This window comes from Pollicipes pollicipes, unplaced genomic scaffold, assembly GCF_011947565.3.
Source record: "Pollicipes pollicipes isolate AB1234 unplaced genomic scaffold, Ppol_2.1 Scaffold_6138;HRSCAF=7277_pilon_pilon_pilon, whole genome shotgun sequence".
Classification (NCBI taxonomy): domain Eukaryota; kingdom Metazoa; phylum Arthropoda; class Thecostraca; order Pollicipedomorpha; family Pollicipedidae; genus Pollicipes; species Pollicipes pollicipes.
In genome coordinates this window covers 2437623-2460991 of record NW_023596818.1, presented here as the reverse complement: position 1 = coordinate 2460991, position 23369 = coordinate 2437623, and the positions used below count along the sequence as shown (strand labels likewise).

Sequence of the window (23369 nt, the reverse complement as noted above, 5' to 3'; positions counted from 1 at the left end):
TCAGGTTGGACAGGCCGACGACATCGGGGGTAGCGGAGTCAAAGAGTTAGATGCCATCAACGTAGGATAGTAGGCGACCGTGGGACAGGAAGCCAGATAGGTAGTCGGTGAAGATGAGGAACAGCATTGGACAGATAGGAGATCCCTGGGACACCCCGTGGGATAGAGATAAGGTAACCGGGCCACCACTGACCACCTGCTTCCGGCCGCTCAGGTTGTCTCGGAACCACCAATTCCGAATTCCAGGGTGCTGGGGAGGACGCCGTGATCAACGCTGTCAAAGGCTTTGCTAAGGTCAATCGTCGTTATCGACGCGACGTGGCTGTTGGCAGCCCTTGCCAGCTTCCCCCCCCCCCACACACAGTGCTGATCAGGGCGTCCTCCATCGAGTGACGTGGACGGTAGGCATATTGCGGTGGCATCAGTATGTGATTGACAAGAAAGTAAGAGGTGAACTTGGAGCAGACGACCTTCTTGGTAATTTTCGACAGTACAGAGAGAATAGAAATGAGTCGAAAGTTGAAAAAAGCCAGGTCTGATCGATCGCCCGACTTGAACACCGGGGTGACGAGCGCGATCTTTCAGACGGACGGAAAGGTGCGTGGTGTGATAGAAAAGTTGATCAGATATAGAAGATGTGCGCCGATGTGCGCCAGGGAAACATCTTTTCTCTGCAAAGAAGTGGTGCGCCGTCGCCGCCGACTGCCCTCGACGCGCTCATCTTCCTGATGGCTGCAGAAAGCTCCGGTAGAGTGGCTGGATGCATGGAGAACCCCGAGGCACAGACACGATACGGGCGCGGTCTAGCCGGAGGCGCACCCGCATTACCACGTACCGCCGCCGCCTCCACAATGATGCGGGAGACAACGGCAGCGAAGTGGGCGCTGAGTACGTCCGCCCCGGTGCCCACAGCGTAATCGGGTGTGTCTCGCCCCCTCGCTGGCTGCAGTCCGAATTGCTCGAGGCGGCTCCAGAAATCTCCCCGCCCTGCCAGCAGACCGCTGCACAGGTGGGAACGTCGCGCGAGAGTGCTCAGTCCCTACATTTTACTACAGCACCGCTGGTACGCGCGGAGCGCCTCTGTGGTACGGCAGCGCTCCCAGGTCTCGCGGGCGCAGTCGCGCTTCTCCACAGCTCCGGAGACTTCTGCATCTCCACGCTGCCGTGGACAGCCGGACCTGCGTGACGTCACGGCGATGGTCGGGCAGTGAGCGTCGATTGCGACGTTCCACACTTCCATAAATACGGCCACCTTGTCACCGGCGGTGCCAGCGGCGCAGAGCGGCTCCCAATCGGCGAGCAGCAGACTCAGGTTGAACGCGTCTCAGTGGACGCGTTTCCACGGTCGCACGGTGGTGGGGACTGACCAGTACAATGCAAAGGTACAATGCAAAGTTTTCTATCAGCTTTTGCAATTCAGTCAAATTGCAGGATGGATTCTAATCGTGATAGCCGACGTAAATATGCTGTATCTGCTCTGTACAGTTGAAACGCAAATAAAGTCCCTACACGATCTAGTGCGCCTGATTTCTCGGAGGGAATCCTGGAACCTTGGTCTATAACGTAGCACACAGCTGCTGTGCGGAACAGTGCTGATCCAGGCGCGTGCCCTCGGCAGCAAACAGGTCAAAAGGTTGACATTGTTGATGGCTGGCCCATTCATTACACGATGTGATAATGAAGCTCGACCGGAATCGAAGTGAGCTGAAAACGCTGCTGTGCTGTCGGGTCTGTCGCGTGCTTGGCAAATAGGTGGGTAGCATACGTTACAATCTGACCTTAATTCGGCAATATTTACGAAATAAAGCCAAGGAATCACCGCGATATTTGATGTTTTGATACCGTTTATGGCGAAATTAGAGCGAGTGTTCCACATTTGTACAATATTTTGATCCGAGATAGCTTTTTTGAAGATCACTCGGTGCAGTTCACAGTCCTGCGCTTCTGAAGTCTTAAGATCCCCTTGTTCCTGAGCTAGCGAAGCCTGCGAAGCTGTACAGACTATTTGGTGCAGGTTATTTCAAAATCACCCAAGCATGACGTCATAGAAACGCATCTTAGATACTGCCACTCCATCGGCCATGCGGTGTCCAAAGACACCAATGGTAAGCGTTCAATGAAAATATCAAACACGCATCATTTGTTTGTGCTGTTGTAGCGTTGCAGCGGAGTGCGCGCTGTGCAACAACGTTTTGCAATTTTCAGTTTTTCGTCTCAAAAATTGTTTCTTGGGTGCTCTCGGGTCTTGCGGAAAAACTAAGGGTAGTCCTGGGACTTTGTGATCTTTTGTTTTACCGTTAATTGCTCTTGCAACATTCTGCAACTTCTTGCAATAATTCCAGAACATATTATGGAGGAGCCTAAACTCCCTTAGCGGTTGCATGACCATTTCCTGTGTCCTCTCGGGCCTTTTTTGCCTGGATGGGTGGTTTGCAAGGTTCTGCAACATTTGCAATAGCTTTAAAAGTACTTTTTGGCGTTTTGATATTGTTGTGAGATCATTCATGATATCTATTTCGGTCTTCGACGGCAATTCTATTCATTTCCTTCCAGCATTTCATGACAATAGAGCCCCTGCTCATCCAACTGGCCGGTTTACACGGCACTTTACACTGTGGCGTTCCGCACCCCACGCCCCTTTCAGGGCTAGATACAGACCCTGACTCACTTCTTCTCAAAGGAAGGATTGTGAGCGCTGAGACCCTGTGCACAAATGATTGGGCAGTTTGAGTCGAAGCGTCCACAGGGTCAACTGACCGCCGGCTCAGTGCTTCAGATGCAACGTTAAGAACTCCTGGTCTGAATATGGCATCGAAATCAAACTCTACCGGAATTTCAAATCATCTGGCAATCATACCGGTTGGATCATGACCGCCACCACCACGCTCCCAGCAACAGTTTCGGCTGAGATGGAACGCACAGCAGGTGGCGGCGTTAGGACGGGACGGCTCCGCCGAATATCTATCAAACAAGGGCTGGTTATCCTGGGGGCCGTTCTAGCGTGCACTGATGTTTTTCGCAGCGGCGGCCCGTTTGGGAGAGCTTCAAACACAGTCTGGTTAATAATGCTAATGCTACCGCCCCTGTCCAGCAGGCAGGTGCAGCTGGCTGCAGAGATTGTGGCTCTGAACGTCACATCTGGGTTTAAGTCGATTACATCTTCCGTTGGTTCTCCCCAGACGGGCCTCACCCCGGGTCCCGGGCCAGCCCCTTGCTCGTTTGCCACCGGGCAATATTTCCCACATACCGTCTCCATGCGCCCTACTGTGCTGTAGCGCTGACAACGATGATACATTTCGGCACACTGCCCGACGGAACCCGACTGGTCGTGTTCTGGCGGAGTGGTTATCCAGCCTTGCCTCAAGGTCAATGATCCTGCACAACAGCTGAGCGACAGTCGTGCTGTCCCTGTTAACTGCAGTCGGCGTGCGCACAGAAGCGCCAGAGCTGCACCTAACGAAGCTACGCTTATGTCTAACCTTTGCCACCGCAGCATCGAAAGAAGAAATGCCGTCAGCGATCACAGCCGAATGATATTCATCCGGCATTGCTGAGAGAAAGTGGTTGAACAGCAACTCATTCTGACCACCAGCTGGCTGGTTCGATTCCCCGCGGTGCCCGCCCTTCCTGCCAGGGTGAGAGGTAGGCCACGCCATATAGCCTCAGTAACTGGGTGCGTCGTAAAACCCCAATGACATGACACCAGCTGGCTGGCTGGGAAACGCATTGGCAACAAGTTTGCGGAATCTAACAAAGTTGTCCAGAGACTCGGCAGGTCATACCTAAGGCACTTTAAAGTCAGGTGATAATATGCTGCTCTACGCTGAGAGAACGAACCCCGGAGACCCTCACCTACTGTCTGAAAAGCCTGCTCTTGGTCCCTGGGTGATGCATCGTATGCATCTCTGTCATTGGCCGAAAGACACAAGGGAAGGATGTCAACTGAGGACATTAACTCCGAATGATATGAATATTGGACGCTACGATCTTGGACGTTGTGATGGTTTTCCATTCCAGTAGCCAGCTGACTTCGGCCGAGGCCGTCGGCGTCGAAGCGGCGATAGAGGTGTCTTCAGGGTGAGCTATTATGAGAAAGTATAGCAAATACGGCAGTTGGCGTTACGTTGGAGATTTGTTATAGCCTCCACTGCGTACAAGCATGGAACGGCAGGCATCCCAAGGTTATTTTGCACTAATCCCATCGGTACGAGTTCATTTGTTGAGCGCCGGAAGGCATTCAGTTCCATGTCACGAATGAATAGTAAGGCAGGTCATAACATTTGATCTGTCTTATGCAATTGTCGCAGTCCACTGCCATCCCCCACCCCCTACCCCCCCTGCCCCCGTCCCCGACCGACCGGAAGTTGTCAACCCGCAGTGACAACTCACCCCATGCCCGACATTAAGAATGGGAGTTTGCATTCAAACTTACATTACACATCTGCATAACAATTTACGTACGTATGTACTGTTGCCGAGCAAAGTTTATCCCTGCCGGTCATTTGCGAACAAATATCATAGATCAACATACGAACTTTTCGTACGCACTCTTGTCACCTGAAATTTATACCTGACGAGCATTTGTGTGCGAACATCTGCGGACGAACAAATGCGCGCGACCTGTTTCCATACGAACTTTTGTGTGTACGAACAATGTCGTCGAGGACTTGTACTGACGAATATTCATGTGTGGTCTCACGTTTCAGCACTTTTTACATTACGGTCTCTTGGTGATCCTTTAGGTACTTAACTGTACAGATTATTAGGTGCACGAACTTCATAGTGCAACCAATGATCATCAAAACTTTTTCTATACGAGCTTCGTGCGCACGCTCTTTTATTTCGTGGGCCTCTAAGTCGTGAGGTCGTGACATTGTATTTGTACCCTAACGTAAGCCTCTCGCAAACCCAACGTGGTTGATAGTAGGTGTTGATCTTTATCTGACTGTTGTTGATCTTAGCCTTGCCTTACCAACGTCTAAAGTCGCTAATGCGCTTGATGAAAGCCTCGAATTTTTCAAATCGTTGCCACCGTTTGGGAGTATAGATAGATGTAGTCGTCAGGCAACAGCGGCGATGATTATATCCATAGCACGACAGTCTTCGTTACACCATGTGCTGCATTCAAACATCATCCGAGCCTAGACGCGTACCCCAATTCATCCACCCCGACAAGCGTTAACTCCGTGACTTTTGTGAGTAGTCCTTTCTCACAACTTACTTGTTTTGCGACCATCACTCAACATTTCTCAGCACTTCATGAACATTCTGGGTTGTTGCGACCAATTCGATGCCTGTGTTGCATGTCCCGAGGTTGCCATGGTAACACATTCCGGAAGAGTTGGCCATAAGCCCCAAATCTATATCCCAGCAGCCTAGCATTCATCACTACATACACGAAAAGCACAGCTACAACTCGCTACGCAAGATGCGTGGCGTATTGCCACGTTATCGCCTGGCATACATCAGGTGAATTATTACGCCAGGTGAATCTATGGACTGATTTCTATGGACCGACTTGAGACTACTGATTCGATTGGCTGATCGGAGCGGATCAGAAGAGGTTCGTAGACAATCCAGATATAACCAAGGGTAAATACCCGTTCGTACCTTGCGTACAATGGCTGCAGAATCCGCCGCATATTCAGCGATCGTCAGCCGTCGCGCGCTATGTGCGTACCCTTTTTCACGTGCTTGGCGTGCTTTGTACACGGCGTACAGCAATGATGGGTAAATTATGGCTATCGACGCCCAAGGTGCCTTTGGTGTTTCCTTGCCAAGACTAAATCACTAGACTTCATAATATCCTTACATCGGTGCAGCTTGCTCCGCATGTTCGACCCACGGATGATGCCGTGGAGTCGTCTGATCAGATTCCAGTTCATGTCGCTGTTGAAAAACAACTTCGATTTCGTACCTAAACGGAAATATGGTAGACAGACGTTGGTACCCTTCAAAAAACATACGGAAACAAATATCTTTATTAAGGCAAAATAATACGCGGAATCCTCCAAAAAGTGATTATAAAATAATGCAACGTTCAAACGCTGCAAAGTTATATCACCGCCCACTTACAGAACGACCCCGATTTCTACCTCCTGTCTGGTACATCACTCCTACCTACTTGTGCGTTATCACTCACTCGCATGATTTCATTAATGACAGGAAAATAGGTCACATTTGAGCTGGGTGATTTGGTGGTATCAGGCAAATTATGATAAGGCGACTGAATCAGAATGACGGCTGTAAGGTGTGAACCAAAACAAAACGGAAATGTATGAACGCACTAACCCGATCTTAAACAACAGGACAATTTCTATGCATGCGTACGAATCTTTCGCACGAGCAATGCCTACAAATCATAATAACGAGCGAGCTTGTTTCCCCCTGCCTACTCATGTTAACCAAGGGACATTCCATCAAACGAGATGGTTTGGCATCCACTGAAGTGTGAGGTTAGCATCCGGTGAGTGGCGTCCAGTGAAACATACCACAATGCTGTTACCGGGTGAGGCACGAAAGAAACCCACTACAACCTTGTCCGTCCCCATCAAGTCAAAACCTCGCAGGGTGTCTGCGATCATAATGAGCAACCCAGTCAAAGAAAGACAGCATCAGCAGGCATATTGCAGGACGGCTTTTGAAAGATACGCCAAGTCCAAAACGCGTGGCTCCGCGGGCGAAGGTCGTTAGCGACAGGACGGACCATTCAGTTTGACCTTCCAGAGCCCTTCCCAGTCCGCACTGGCGATTTAGCTGGCCCCTGTGTTCGTCACGCAGCCCTGCCTGCCGCCCCGTGCGCCAGCCGCTCTCAGACCCTCCACACCGGCTGCGACCGCAGGCGGAGACGTCCAGACGTGCCGCCCGCCCTCTCCGGTCCACGCCAGGCCCCAGCGGCACCCAGCCGGCCTCAGTTCATCACAGACCAATCACGGCGCGCCACGTCACGCGTCAGTTCCTTCGTCGCGTGCCGCGCACTGCGCCAGTCGCTGTCGGCAGCTGCGGCTGCTGATGCTGCTGGTCGTGCTGCTGGTCCTGCTGCGGACCTTCCGTCGTCTGCGCCACACTCGCGTGCTGCTGCTGCAGGCGCGACAGGAACGAGTACTCGCGCCCGTTGACCAGGTCGCGCAGCACGCAGGCCGACAGCGCCGAGCGGTTGACGTTCATGCTCGTCACGTCCTCCCAATGGTCACGCTGCTCGTCGTAACATTCGACGTCCGGGATGGTGGTGGAGCCTGCGCGACAGCACATCGTCAGCTCGGCGCAGTGAGAGCCGACACGTAGTCGACATTTCGCTCAGGGAGGAGTAAAACGTCAAGCTCGTTCAGATCCCAACCGTTTTCCTACGGAGCTGCTCAATATCTGGTGATGAGCGCTTGTTTTGAAGAGGAGGCATCGCTTCCGTGGTATCCCCAATAGCTACGGTTTGGTTATTTGGTTATTTGGAGAGTGGCGGAACCTAACCCGCGCAGGGACCCCTCTGCAGGGTATGCGCTGAGCGTCCGGACGGGGTCCCACTCCAGGGGGCCCTTGGTCCACTCATGGCTGGTGCATGCAGCCTATCCCGGACTAGCGGGGCGTCGCGAAGATGCAGGATAAAGCAAGAGCAAGGAAAAAATGGGCGGATCCCTTATCTGCGTTCCTGAGTGGGAGACAGACACTTGGTGTGTATGATAATATTCAGATAGCAGAACGCAATCATTCTGAAGTAACATAGGCATTCAGGCACTGCCGAGTTGCTATTGGCTTTTTGCAAACGAAATGCAGTTATTCGCAGGGAGCCTCATCGCATGCCAAGCTTGAATAAACAAGTCCGAAGTACCGCACAGACGACAAATTACACCTAACGAAGCATAGCATTTGCCCATTCATTCGTCATGTCCCATCGGCGATCATTTACAAGAAATAATACGGAGATTCACATTCTGATTTGGATAGTTCTAATTAACTTGACTTCCAAATCATGACCAATTAGTACCTTCCCCAAGCTGTATAACTTAGCCTCACCATTGAAGCCGCCGATAACGTAGATGCTGCCGTCCAGCACGGTGGAGGCGAAGTTGCTCCGAGGGCTGAACATGTTTCGAACGTTTACCCAGCCGCCTCCTTGACCCAGGGTAAAGCGTTCGCCTGTAAGCAAGTTACGTCTTTCCGAAATAGTGGCGGCGCCGCATTTTTCACGGGGTTCACAGGTAGCCGGACTTGCACACTACTGATCTGTTAAAGTAAGACAGCGTCGCATTGCTGCTACGTGAGAAGTGTATGGGCTATTCAAAGCCGTGACAATGCTTTCATTGCCTTAGGAACGACCAACTTTCTCATGAAGCCTCACAAGTCCAATGTACAGCGAGCAGCGGCGTTCAGGCCCGTTGTCCCCGTCCCGTCACAGGCTTCTGCGGCTTTTTCTCGTTGATAGTGTATCTACGCCGCACCAACAGTTGACCTCAGAGCCGAGCCACCGCACCGGTTGGTAGCGACCTGACATGGCCGCACCGCCGGTGCTGACCTGACCGCAGTCTACGCGCGCCGTCGAACCCCCCTAGTGCGTATAGTGAGTCGTTGTACGACACCAGGGAGACGCCGCTGCGCGGGGCTATTCATGGCCACTGCGAAGCTCCAAGACGACTCGACCGGGTCGTAGACCTCCACGCTGTTGAGCACCTCCTGGCCGTCAAATCCGCCGACCACGTACACCTGTGGGCCGGGGCGAGAGCTGAACAGGCGATGCACGACGGTGGCTCGATGACAAAACAGTAACCAGCAGCGCCATGATGACAAATGCAAGTCAGTGTGCGGGAGGGCTGTGCAATGTCCGTCAGACCGCGGCCGGAGCGTCGGGTGGGAGGCTTCAGACCACGCGATGGTTTCCCAGCGACCGTATTCTGACATCACGCGGTGTCTGTCGCGCGAGGCCTCGCGGGCACATTCACCGGCGACGGCCGGCTGGACCCGGCGACGTTTATGTTCGAACCATAGGCTCAATCAACAATATGTTTATGCTTGCCACGATGGAAGAATGTTGCGAACACGCAGGGGCGTAGCCAGAGTCTTCATGAGGAAGGGTGGGGCATAGAGTTGACAAAGGACCCCCTGATGATGAAAGTCCCCCAAAAGACAGATCACCTGTACATGTCCCACTTTGTTTCGAGGTGGGTGATTTTCTTCGTTTTGTTGTTATTTGTACATTCTATTTATTTTATAACGGTTTACTGCGCATAGAATTCCAATATAATAGTCATTTTTCATCTTATAACGATTAAGTAGATTTTTCGTAAGCCGCCAGCAATCTGGGGCTTTGCTGGGTTTTGCTGGGTTTTACAAAGACATTGAGGACACCGTGAACGTAGGTACACGGGAGATCGAAATGGGATCAACATTTTGTATTGACATGACATGTTGACATTGACATGTTGAATCTTCATTCAAAATTGAATAGTAAACAAAGAGCGCGTTCGGCCGGCAGAAATCTTGGAACATTATCTGGAATGTTGGAAAATTTCCCGGAATGGCGTTCGGAAAATTATCCTTGAAAACTATTCCAGATAATTGTCAATGAGATTATTCCAGATACCTTTTCGTACCGAGGGACAATCCTGGAAAATTTTAAAGCATTGCCAAGACACAGAATCTTCCTTCGCAACAAATAGCTACAACTGTTCGCTGTGCATGACGCATCGGAGAAGAATCTGGGAGATAATTTCTGGACCGTCCAAACGCAAAGGGAAATTCTCCGTGGATGACCGCTGGAGACATAATTATTCGCTGAATAATTTTCCTCGGCCGAACGCGCCCACAGAACAAGATAAGTAGGAATATGCTTACTCGCTTGCCCTAGAAAAGCTGATGTCCGGCGTTGCCGTCTCCACCGGCCTCGCAGCGTCTGCCTCGAGGCTAACACTAGGGGATGGCCAGCGGGCGGACAACAACGATGATCTATTTGGAAGAATGACATTTAAACTTTCAAATGTCAATTGGTATGTTTCAAGACAGCTCCTGCGAATGCCAGCCCGTGTAATTTTTGGATTGAAGGTAGGTACGGATTAGCATTCACAGCACAGTGGCTGGTGCTTGTATCTGGTGGTGGAAGTGGGATGGTGGGGTAAACTTATTATTTACGTGTTGCTGTAACTGTTAATCTGTTCAAAGGACAACATCAAACTTGAAAGGTAAAATATGCGCCTCAGTCCTATCTCCAAAATCTATTGATTAACTGCGAAAGACGTTCGGAAACGTCATTTCACGACGGTCGTTCCCGTGCGGGCTTCACCCGCCACTTGGTGTTATAGGCAAAGGGCAACGCCGCTTGGCTTGACGGAAAATGCCACCCCGGCCATTAGCGCTCATGCCCTTAAGACTGTAAGCGTACAGTGGCTCTCTTGGGCAGAATATTAGGGAATACGTTATCGTTTCCGGTCAGAGGCAGAAGGGCCTGGACATCCAGAGGCGTTAGTGGGATGCAGCATACATCGGTTCCCTTCCCGACGCCGGAGGCCCTCTGACCCAGCATGTTCGTCTCGGATCGACGCAGAAGTCACCATCAACGCAAGAAGATCCCTCATCACGGTAGTGTTCAATAATTGGGATATATTCTCCAGTCCAGCTTAACGGGCCCGTAACTGAACTGGGGCTCAGGGCCGTTCCATTGTCCCATTGTGGACGCTCGTCGCAAGTTCTCATATCTCATTTCATTGTCAGAGGACCCGACCTATGCGAGAGGCGCTCTGGTATTTGGGATCTCGTCAGTGCCCCTGTACAGCAAATGTCCCTCTGGCCGACTGGGGCTTCTAAACCTCGTCTTGCAGACACAGGACCCCTTGTTAGGCGCTCTGGGTCCTTGACCGACACATGCCCCCCCCCCCCCCATTTTACGGTGCCCGACCGACCCAAATATTGGCCATTGGCCATGCCACTGCTTGGGAAATGGGCCCTCGGAGCGGTTTCACGACATTAGTGCTACGACAAAAACTCGTACCGACAGATGTGCAATGACATTATTTCTTCTGCCAGTGCTTATGCACAACATTAACTTTACTTCCACTGCAGAGACTTATACGCGACAATTATGCCACACGACAAAACTGATGCTTCAAAAACTTATACCACAATTACTGCTGCTGGAAAAACTTATACAGCCATTGTTTATACACGTCATTGCTTCTACCGCAAAAACTTAGACCAGAACTTAGTGCCACAGGAAAGAGTAAGTCTTTGCTGCAGAAGTAATGACTGGTATCTGTTTTTGCAGTAAAGTTTTGTCGCGTAGTACTTATCGTGTTTGAGTTTCTGTGGTAGAAGTAATGATGCGTATAAGTGAGGACTGTATGAGTGCTTGCAGTAAACGTAATAACATACAAAAGTTTTTGAAGCATAAATTTTGTCGGGTAGCACTCAAACCGTGTATAAGCCTTTCGAGCGGAAGTTCTGTGGCGTACAAGTTGAGTTTGCATAAGTTCTTTTAGTAGAAGTAAGGCCGCGTATGACTTATGTCGTAGCACTCTTGTAGGTATGAGTTTTTGTCGTACCACTAATGTATTGACCCTCTCCCCAGGGCTCTGACCGGCACGAAGCCGACTGTTCGGTACTATTAATGGGTTCTTGACCGACATAGTCGCCCTGGTCCACTCAACTGCGCCTCGCTTTGCACAAAGGACAGCTGGCCGTGTCCATTGATACAAAAGCCCGGCCAGCACTTCGGGCCCTAAAATGGGACCCCAAGTACAAATAATGTAAATGTAAGGTGCAAACGCATGCAGGAACGTATGTAAGGACGTGTATTGTAACATATTCCAGCCTAAAACTTTCTCCAAACAAACCAGATGTGGCGCGTATAGTTCCTGCAAGTTCGTGTGGCAAGCTCATACACTGAAAGTGTCCATAGCCCTGACGGTTTCTGTGGTTTTGGGGTGCGGGCGGATTTGAAGCCCCACCCCTCTCCAACACACGTGTAACAGGGCCCTCGAATGCGAACGTTTTGAAAATCAGCCATGGCGAGTATGGGATGGCCAGTGAGGCCAGTCGCTGCCGGATTAAACCTGCGCCCATGTATCTATGCTTACCTCTGGAAGGAGCAAACATCCGGCACTGTTATTGGCGTGTTGGTAGGCCAGATGCCTACGTTATGTACAAACTGCTATCGTTCCGGAAAGGCTGCGGCACGATGCCTACCTTGTCATCAGTTAACGGACTACCTTGCACGAAAGTTATTAAATGTTAGGTTAACTTTGCCCGCACCTGAGTTCATGGTTCACCTGCTTAGCATAACTTACTGCGGGTGCCCTAAGTGTGCCTTGCCGTGCAGCGGATATCTTGGTCTCCGCCCTTTCGCCACACAGAACTGCTGAAGGTTTTACGTGCCGTGCGTGGCTGGGCAGGCCAACTCGGATCCTGGAACCCGCAGCCAGCGCTGCTGGAATATGGGCCCAGCACGTTTCAACTAAGTGGGTTTGATTTGAAGTTTTAGGGCAAGCTCTCCGCTGCTTCTACCTACTTGTGTTCGCTACTCGTATGGGTGTCATGGTGTGCTGCCACCTTTTCATAACAGGTCAGGTTGTGCTGCCACCTATCCAATTCCCTGCAAATGAACTTAGTGGTGATGAAGGAATTATGAAATCCGCTGAAATGAATAGAAATAACTGCCACAGAGCCCTAAGCATTATCAAAAAGGCCTGCAAATATGTTATTTCATCTGATACTCTTGGAGATTTCTTAAATTGGCCTAGCTCAGAACTATCTACATCCGAAATGATCTGCTTAACGGCGCCAGCAAGCTGCATTTTTGGTAAGGGGCCTTCCGTGACATACGTTACTCCTGTTCAGATATTTACTAAACCTCTCCCCTTGAAACGTTCCGTTTGCGTTCCATCAACCCCTCCACCCTCCGTTCATACGTGGCGCAATTTATGGGCTATTATGGGTGGCGATAGGATATTACTAGTCATTCAGCAAAAATTACACCTGATATTAAGATCAGATTTCAATATTCAGTGATGTAATATTAATTACATTCCTTTCAATAAAGACAACAAATGACCAGTTGTACATGCATGTACAGTCATACGACAATTTAGGAGCCATGTGCGCATTGTCAGGATGGCCGAGTGGTCTAAGGCGCCAGACTCAAGGTTCGCCTTCCCTCCGATAGAGGGCTGAGTATTCTGGTCCTCATCTGAGGGCGTGGGTTCGAATCCCACTTCTGACAAACGTTTTCCATTTCAGTCTGAGGTAATAATGGACTGCGTGGTTTACGTGGTCGACGGCTACACGGTCGTCGGTCACAAAGCGAAAACATCTTTACATGCCATGGTAGTCGTTCACGTAATGTCGTTCATGTAATCAGTGGTCACGTACAAAGCGAAAACATCATTACATACTGTGCGAATCATTCATGAAATCAGTAGTTGCGTACCTGCAATTGCTAATATGCGCCGTAGCTCATTGAGCGCGTCAGTTCCAGTCCAACTCACTTGGGGGCAGCGCTTACCCTATTCCCGACAGCTAAGCGCAATACAGCCAGCGGAACGAGCTGGCGACAGCAGAGCTGACGGCCGCAGTGTGCTCTCACTTTGCCTCCGAGGCTGTCGGAGGAGGCGTCCGAGCGCCGCCGGTGCATACTGGGCAGCATCTCCCACTGGTTGGTGGCCGGGTCGTACCGCTCGCAACTGTTCAATCTGGACCGTCCGTCGTATCCTCCCATTGCGTATATCTTGGCGTCTGGGGTGGGACAAGCGTCCAAGCGTCACGACACCAGGAGTGACGCTTGGTGTCGTTACGTGGGTTGCGAGAGCCGGGCTTCTCGAGACGTGACGGGAGCAGAACGCGCTGGATTTGGGTTATGCAAATTTAGATGATTGGAATGTTTACGGTGTTAACGATGCAAGAGCCACAACAAAGCACATGCATCGGACACATTTGCGATGTCTGAAATGGCGGCGGCCCTTACAAACAGAGTGAGTGCCAACATGCGCTTTCACTTAATCAATGAAAGAAGTACACATACATCTAATTACATACAAAATAGTGTCTTAAGGCGCGTTATGTCCTTATTTTTGGCAATTTGCATTATATTTCGAGTTGTACCGAACAACGATTTCCTCTTCAGGCTGGCTGAGGTATTTGTTCGGTCTCATCTTAATCTTGATGTGACATTATGGTATTGTTCTTATATATCATCGCATGCTAACGCAGTGCAGTGCTAGCACATAATTGGTACCGAAAAAAACTTGATGCAGCTATCACGTACCGCAATACATGACTCGATCGAAACAAACAGAACATGAAGGAAAAATCTAAACGATTAAAAAAAGTGCTAACAGTAAAAGGCGAGTCGATTTGTCTTGCTGAATCTTTGTCGACTTCGGCCAAAATCGCCCTAGGCCGCCGTACGTGCGAGGCTAACCTAGGACGCAGGTGCTGACGTAGCATCGCGGCGTGTACATGCACGCTCGCTCTGACCACTGTTTCTTCACGGGGTCGTAGCACCGCACCGAATTAAAGTGCTCGTTGCCGTCAAAGCCGCCGACCATGTAGACCATGTTGTCGATTACCTCCAGGCCGTGGTACGCTCGTGGTCTCACGTCTACGTCCATAGACAGGAACCAGCGGTCCGCCCTGGGAAAACCACATGTTAAAGAACTATTGTGCGTTTTTAGGAGGGAGAAAAGCCGTTCAGCCCATCTCCAGTATTTTTGACAACATTGCGCAATTATCAGTAACAGACTTTGAGCGCAAAAGTTTTTTAACGCAAGATTAACTGTGCAACTGCAAATTGTGCGCCGTGCAAATTAATGCCATTGACGGGGAAAATGTTCCAAAAAATTTATCAGTTGACGCTATGCATTACTGAATCGCACTGGAAAGCTTCAAACAGGTGCCAAGTACATCTCCTTCCTTCTGAATCGTAACCACCGTTGGTGCACATTTCGTTATTTGTCATTGATATATATATATATATATATATATATATATATATATATATATATATATATACACGCCGATTTCAGCACTCTCGGCTCCCGCTTGTTTGCTTGTGCTAAACTTGACATGTGCTGACAAAGGAGGCTTGCCATATTAGAAGAACCGAACCCTTATCTATTACAGGCTCCAGTTCCATGGCAAAATTGAAGTAAGCTGAAGGCTCTTTATTGTGCATCACATCGCAGCCATTATGCACATCTAAGACACGTGGAGAAAAACATCACAGGCACATAATTTGACACCAGCCCGTTCTTGTGGAGCAATCTTAGCACCAGTAGGCCACTCTAACTGGCATGGGACGAACGAGATGATCAAAGAGACAACATATCATCATAATGCAAATGGAGCCAATGACATGGGAAGATAGAATCAGAGGTCTTTGGAATGCATTTAGATGTCATCTTGTGGTCATATCTGTCTTTCTGAAGGGAGCATTGCCAGGCATAACAATGCACTGGTGAACGTTTCGAAGCACAATCTGAAATGTAATTGATTTCAAAGTAGTCGGTCGGTAGCGCGGTAACACGCGAACTGGTGGCTGGCTGAATTCCCTTCGTTCGGGTACGGATGGGTGCGTGGTGTGCAATTGGCACCCTGAAATCTCGAGAAATAAATCAACTAGAAACATTAAGTTCACGAGGTGGGTTGGCTTGTATGTTTAATGACTTGTGTCCAAACTTGAGGTTTCTAGCTCATGACTTGGGGTTCAAATAATGTCAAACAAGGTCAAACTCCAGATTGATGTACCAAGTGCTTTTAAACCTCCTCATGCAACTACCGTGATGCCAGATGCATGTTCTAAGCAAATATCAATGGTGTTTAATCAGGGTCAGCGATCTAAGTTTGATTTTGAAAGGTCAAGGTGACCCATACCTACAAGCTTGCTCCTATTTTACCATTAAATTAAGCGTGAGGGATTACGCTAGGCGGCATGCTCCTAAAAACCAAACGCTGGCCTCGGTTATTCTAGGTCAGTGACCTACTTTGACCTCTAAAAGTCCATGGGACATGTCTGTTGCGGTTGCGCACATTTCTTGCAATGCACGCAAAAATCCACACTTGTGTGAGTATATCATTGCTTTCTTGGTCGAGTCGTAATGACACTGTTTCACAGCAACCCACTGTATTGCAATCTTAATTCCGTTTCCACCTGTGATGTGCAGCTTTTCAGCCATGTGCGAGTACAACTTTTCCGTGATGATCTGATGGGTCGATCAACTTTATTTTTTTGTCCTCCAGGGGTGCAGCCTGATCGCACATCTGCTTTAACAGCAGTCTTTGATAAATTCGCAGCGTGATGAGTAGTTAAAATCAGAGTGGGCCAACATTTTGTTTCAAAAGGGTCGAGCAAGTTCCGCTGAGGTCATCACGTAACGTATCGTGATCCTATTCAAGACATCATATACTGGTAGAGTTAACCAGCGCAAGGCAGCCACCTCGCGCCAAACATTCCCCATGAACATCAATTCTCAAAAGTTAGCCAACATTGTTATTTTCATAACTGTAGTCCCGACACTTTGATTGAATGAGTTTCTGGGATGAGAGCTCACGCCAAGCAGGGTTTGTTGCATGAGTCCTGACCCCATCATCCGATCACGAAATTCCAGTTCAACGGAATAATTCTATGGCGATTGTTTAATGTGCCGCAATACTCGGCTCGGCATGATCCGTTCTCCGAGCTCATCATCTCAGTCATCCAGCCAGGGGTGAAAAGCGAGTGCCCAGCCGGCTGGCGAACCCTTCAACGGTAGGATGGGAGGCAGGTACTAGAACTGATCGAGCTACGCGAGCGGGCCGATTATCTAAATTTCCATCAGTTACAAAGAAGTGATGTTCATCGCACTTCTTGTTGATGTCAAGCTTAGTGGTGTAACATAGTGGCAAAGCCAGCACAACTAAGGTGAAGTAATCTTGTCTTCCTTCTGCAGAAAGCTGCAGGGGGAAATATGATTGAGGGCAAAACAACGGCCTAACGGTTAGCATCAGTGAGACGGGCGTTTCATTAGCAATGAGGGCGCAAACTTTCAGTTCAAGTCTGGCACAAAAGTAATGCACCTTTTTGCGTCTAAAAATATTAACGGCCGTCATATTCCCACCTCAATCGTGGTCAAAAGGTGTAAGAGATATTGTACGTTATGTAGTTCAAGAAGAACGGACGAGGACAAGCGATGCAGTTGTTTGATGAGATACGCTATTTTGCGGCAGAAATTTAGCCACGATCTGGTCGGTGCGTTTTTAAGAGACCTCAAGGTCATGCAGCTGGGGATCGCCAGTTCCAAAGGATTCCAATGTCATCAAATAATCAATGAAGTAATCAAGGATAAAAGATTCGCCCACTGTATCCAAAGGTACGCCTACTCCCGATGCCAAGAAAGTATGGATATACATAACTACGTGTAAGGATGCACATGCATGCCAAGGAAAGGTTGTGCAACAATATTGTACGAAACGAAACCGCCCAGTACACGGAGTGTTACTATACAACGTTATACGGCCACTTGTGGACATCACCACAGTTGTACTATCGAAGCCTCACAATAGATCGCTCCATGCGCTGATTTCAGGAATCAGTGCACCATACCATCTCAGCAAGATACCATTTTAGTTAGGACTTCAGGACTCAGTGAGAAAGGAGTAGGGAAAAAACCTTTGATGACTTTGAGGATCAGGGACGGATCTAGGATTTCGTCAAGCGGTGGACGCGCAACATTGTGGGCCCCCTAGAGTTTGTGGTCGCTCCAAGAAACCCTCGCACTCCGTCCATTAAATTTTAAGATAGCCCATCTTACTGCGCGCAGCCCTGGAAAGCTGGGCGCACCACATATGCACATACATGGAGCTTATTTATTTTTTCCAGATCACGGTAAATCCTATCATTTTGAGGCTAAGTATGTCAGAAAAGCAAGCAAAATAAATGGAAGTTGCTAAATACCATCAAAGTCAGGCACGAACCTGATTCCTGTCATATTTACGGCTAGCCAACTCGTTGATGTCATCAGCTGATGGCCGATAAACAATACATAATTTTTCGTTTGTTATAAAGGAGTGAGACATATCCTAGAATAGGTGCGGAACCTGAGCGATAATGGGTGCCGCGTGGGCTAACAAAGAGGCTCCCGTCAACAAGTCTAAGGTCCGCAGAACAAGCGAAAAGAACCCAAGGCCAACGTGGTGGGGCCCCTGAACTGTCGGGAGTGCTCCGTCAGGCTGACATAGGACACCGGCCAGAGCACAGGGCGCTCTGAGCAAAGGAAAATCAACGAATACCAATGTTTTGAATAAACGCCGCGGTGTGATGAAGAGTGACTAGGCAGGTTAAGAGAACGGACTCCGATAAGAGCGAAGGGGCTTCTGCAATTAAGACCAAAGAGAAAGAACCCTAGATCCAAATAGAGGGCCCCTGAGCATCGCGTGGCTCGGTACTTTACCGAACCCCATGGGCCCAGCAACAGCACAAGGCCCTTCGAGCATGTGGAAGGAACCCGACACCAATGTGAAGGGCCCCTGAGCATGTGGGGGGTACCCTGGCATATGGGGCTCCGGAAAACTAAGGGCAAGGTGGAAGGCTCCTTGGCGATCAGATTCATCCGGAAAGTGAGCATGCAGAGCCAGGGGAAAAGCGTAAGGCTTCTGAACAGCGTAATGAGCCCCCAAATTTCGCCAAATCAACACCTTCCCAATCAGCGAAGAATCAACTTTGTCTGCTCACGTACTCTTCATTTTCGCTTGCAACTGCTCTTGGCCGTCTGTAGGCCCAAAGACGTCCAATTTTGTAGTGTTTTGTGTTAACGAAACTGCCTCCTTTCGGCCCCGTTACGGGCTCCTTCGGAGCCTATGGTTCCCTCAAGGCACAAGGAAGCATGGTGCCGTGCCTTCTTCCCTCAGTATCCGCCACCGGTCCGTGTAGGTTAATAGATGGGCCCGCCAAAAACATAGGGCTTTCAATTAAAATAAGAAGTGTCCAATATAGGGGGCCCGCATAGAGGGCCCGGCATCATCAAGTGCGCCCGAGCAGTTTGACAGATGGGGGTCCACGACAAAAGCGTGGGGCTCTCTATTAAAAAGGAAATACCCGCGAAACAATGTTGAGGCCCAGAACGATCGAGTACACCCGGTAGGCTTAAAATATGGGGCCCAACAAGGATGTAGGGCCCTGCATTGAAGAAAGAAAATACCCAAGACCCAATGAAGAGGCCTCCGAACGATCAAGTGTGCTTGAGCAGGCTATCAGAAGGGGCCCCGACAAGAGCGTAGGGCCCTCCATTCAAGTAAGAAATACCCCGAACCCAGTGCGGAGGGCCCCCGAAAGATGGAGTGTGGGCCATAAGTAAGGGACAGAAGATTGGAAGGGCCCTAGATCAGTGCAGAGAGTTCATGTAGCTGTAGCGTGCAGAGACTTCTAGGTGAATGGGAAGAATCCGTGGAAGGCCCCTGATTGACAAGAGCACCCCGGCACGCTGGCAGGAAGAGTCCAGCAACAACCCAGGACCCTCCGCGCAAATGGAAAGAAATCGACTGCAATGTGGAAAGCTGGTTAACGATCGGATTGACCCTGCAGGCGGGCATATTGGTCCCCCGGAGACAGCATGGGGGCTCTGGACACCGCAATGGGCCTTAAAATCTCCCAATCACCATCCTCTCGATCAGCGAATAGTTATCTTTATCTACTCGTGGGCCCTTCACTTTCGCTTGCGACTGTTCTTGGTCGCCTGGAAGCCCAAAGAGGTCCAATTTGTGTTAAGTTTTGCGTTAAAAACTGCGTCTGTTCGGTCAGCATCGGGCCCCTTCGAAGTCTATGGTTCCCTTCGGGGCTCAAGGGGGTCATGACCTCGTGCCCCTTTCTGGATCCGCCTCTGTTGGGGATTATGTTGGATAGCTTACGGTGTTTTGTAACATTGCATAATCAACACTCATTACACAATCCCTCGAGGTTTTACCGCAGAAATGCCATAAAAGAGGAACGGCTGTGCGCAGCGTCAAAAATGTATTGCGCTGGATAGTACATAGCTGATTTTTTCACTTACATTCGGCAATGCACATAGTTCATGCTCATTCGGTCATAGCTCATGCACTTAAGCTCATAACTAATGGTGAATATGGGAGACCGAGACACACTCCTCTGCGTTCGACGCAATGAGCTTTCGTTTCTAGTGTATCGGACATAGAATATGTCCTGGAATCTTGCTCGTTAAAAACATTTCAGGCCAGATCATTCATCTGATACTGGTTTGCCTGCCCCAATTTCTGGCACGTTGCCGAACCCATGCGGGGACGTAACATGTGATGTTATGGTTTGGCAATTTTAGGCTATTTGGTCAGGTGAGCAGAGGCTTCAGTCCCAGTCTAGTGCAAGCAAAATAAACATGTTTCGTCAGAGGTTCGTGGGATGCGTCGGATAAAGTCTCGGCAGGGGGTTATTAGCTCATTCTTTATACGATAGCGACTGGCAGAGTATAACTCACAAGCACACACACACACACACACACGCGCGCGCGCGCAAGCACACACACATATACATACACACGAGCGCACGCACGTACACACGCACACAAATCAACTCGTGTTTGAAGTAACCCACGGCCAAACATTATTTCCACGTAGCTGTTTAGTGCATAAGCTTGCGGATGCCAAGCTCATGCCGCGTTCGTACCACTATACTTTCGATTTTAGGCGATAGGCGCATCCATAATTTTATCTCAATAGAGGACATCCATTGTTCGTGACATGAGTTAACACCTAAACGCTCTAGGCTTTATGAATGCTGCCAGATGATTTAAGGTAAAGGTTTCTCCTCCAGCTCTGGTCATCATTGTTAGCCGATTTCTAATATGTAATTCACAGCTTTCTCAGGTAATTGTATGACTATTGTTATTTACTACGCCATTCGCAAACTTCTGTTCGGTAATTCTCGACTGACTTAGATACTCCATGATTAAACTATATTAGACTCCATTATTAGATTAGACTCCCTGATCTATGCTCCTGTAATCTCGCTACAGGTGCGGCACGCCTCCTGATGTTGAACCGCACCTAAGTGCTCATCGCGTCACAACGAGATCCATGTATTACGCAACGCATGCTTTTTGACACATCTAAAACAGAAGACGGAAAGGTTTGCGGAGATAGACTCGCACAAATGTTTGAGAGAAATGCTGCGAGGTGAAAATGCTACAGTCAACATGTTAGTCGTCATTCCGTCATAATAATTACGATTTCTTCAAACCAAAACGCACAAGGCAAAGGTATATAATCTTGAGCACAACTAAAAGGATCAAAAATTGAGACAAGCTTAAACACATTAATAAACAGCATCTTAGTGTGAAACTCGTGTCTCTACCTTCGAAATTATAATATCAGCATCAGCAACTAATAAAATATATTTTACAATATCATCATACATTTTAAACGTCGATTCATGACTTGATTTGATTGGTCGATGTCCATGAGAAATATACAGCTCTCTCTACATCTAAAGCGGTCGTAATTATCGTGACATTGCCACTTATAATTGATTTAAGTAGATCCATTTGATTCATTATTTTTCCTTATATTGCTCAACCATAACCCATCTAAATATTGCTAACGAATTTGGGAAATACATTGGGCTTCAATATATTCCATGCTCTCAAGCCGCCAACATACCTGACATCGTAAGTCTCGATAAAGCAAGTCGGACTTCCAGCAGTCCATCCTCCAACTGATAGCAGAATCTCATGTGGCTGTCGGGGTCTTGCCAGAGGATGAGTGAGGTCGACTTCCATGTCATCAGAGGAGTCAAACTCGGCCAGGAAGATCGACGGTCCGTACAAGGCTGCCTGTGCATCCTGTATGACATTGGGTGTTGCTTCATCATTCACTAGGCTCGTCAAGATACTTGACGACAAACGCACAACCTAGCCAAAAATATTCAGAACATGAATGAGAACAAGGATCCAAGCACTGCTCACCTGGTTATCGGCTATCAGGCGATGATTCCAAACGTCCTTCGACAAATATCTGTAGTTTGTGAGCCCAAAACGGACGCAGTTCAGGAGCGACGGAAGCCACCGCTTCCTCTCTTCTGCCTTGGATTCCACCCATGAAACGACAGTTTCAAAAACCTGCTTTTCACTTTTTATGTTCAGCTGATCATCTGACAAAAGACTTTCCAGCTCAGCAGCAGAAATCTCTTTCAGCTCTGCGCTCTTCTGAATCACTTCAGGAAAGTTAACTAAGGAGTATTTCCTGGCGACCTTTTCCAAATTCGCGCACAGATAGTCCTTAGCAAACTTACAAACTCCTAAGCTGTTGCAAGGTTTCAGCTCTTTGATAAGAAAGTCACAGCACTGGTTTACTACCCCCAGAACTCCTAGACGGTCCGCTACAGGGAGGAGACGTCCGACGTTATCATGCGTGATGTGGCAAACACCTGCATAAGCATAATCTACGATCAGTCCGAGCAGTTCACTCGAAATATCCCGCAGCGTGGCGTCACTTGTTTCAGGATCACCTTGGGTCAAACTGTTAATGAACAGCGCCTTAAAATAAGGACTTACTACAGCCAATATAGCCCGATGGACGAAAAAAACGCCTCCATCTTCTGTACGAAGCACACCATCACACAACTGTCGTTGTGATCGTAGTTCCGAAAGCACTTCTGTCACATCAGCAGAGTATCTGGCCGCCATGCAATGGTGTTTCTGCTCGTCGTGGCTTTTCTCCGACGTGCAGCGTTTTCGACGTTTTCTGATGGGCTCTTCAGCTTCACAGGGACATGCCGGCACGCGCGAACGGGTACTTCGAAGTTCTCTGCTCGGACGCTCCATTCCAGGGCCATTTCATGGTGACCACATGGCCATAGTCAACCCATTCCGAAAAATACTTATAATTTATCGAAGACATTTCAATTTTTGGGCCGGCGCGTGAAAAAAACTCTCGAGGAATATGACAAACTTGATAGAATACTTCTGAAAGGCAAATCTTGGTTGCATATGCGGCGTCCTCCATAAAAAAACGTTCAACAAATTTGTGATGAAAGCTTTTACATTGAGGAAATGTACAGTTTTCTTGGATGCAGATGATGAATATAAGTGGACAAGCGATCCAATTGAACGGCTGACTGCAGCAAACACTAGAGGCCGTATTGGTGGCTGTCATGGTAGTGTGGGGGCAATGGTAGAAGCAAAATTAGAGGTGGTAGTAACGGCCATGTTCATAGTGCAAGACAGATGCACATTTAGTAGAAACATGCAATTCAATGAGGCACTTGTGCTACACTGGCCAGCACAAGAACCATGTAACCTTACAGAAGCGAAAGAGCCGAATGTGATCCGAGACAAGTGCATCACCCGATCCTAGACCATTGGTTATAAGGGACTGGCACCAAGCATCACTGTACAGAATTCACCAAACATTAA

The 23369-nt window shown here is 48.9% G+C and overlaps 1 non-coding gene and 1 pseudogene across 1 annotated transcript; one reads left to right on the top strand and one right to left on the bottom strand.

Moving 5' to 3' along the window:
- Positions 1-5965: 5965 nt before the first annotated feature.
- Positions 5966-22825, bottom strand: LOC119106458 (kelch-like protein 10; annotated as a pseudogene).
- Positions 13084-13198, top strand: TRNAL-CAA (transfer RNA leucine (anticodon CAA)). The gene is made up of 2 exons: positions 13084-13121; positions 13153-13198. It is a non-coding gene; the product is annotated as a tRNA-Leu (tRNA).
- Positions 22826-23369: the final 544 nt, after the last annotated feature.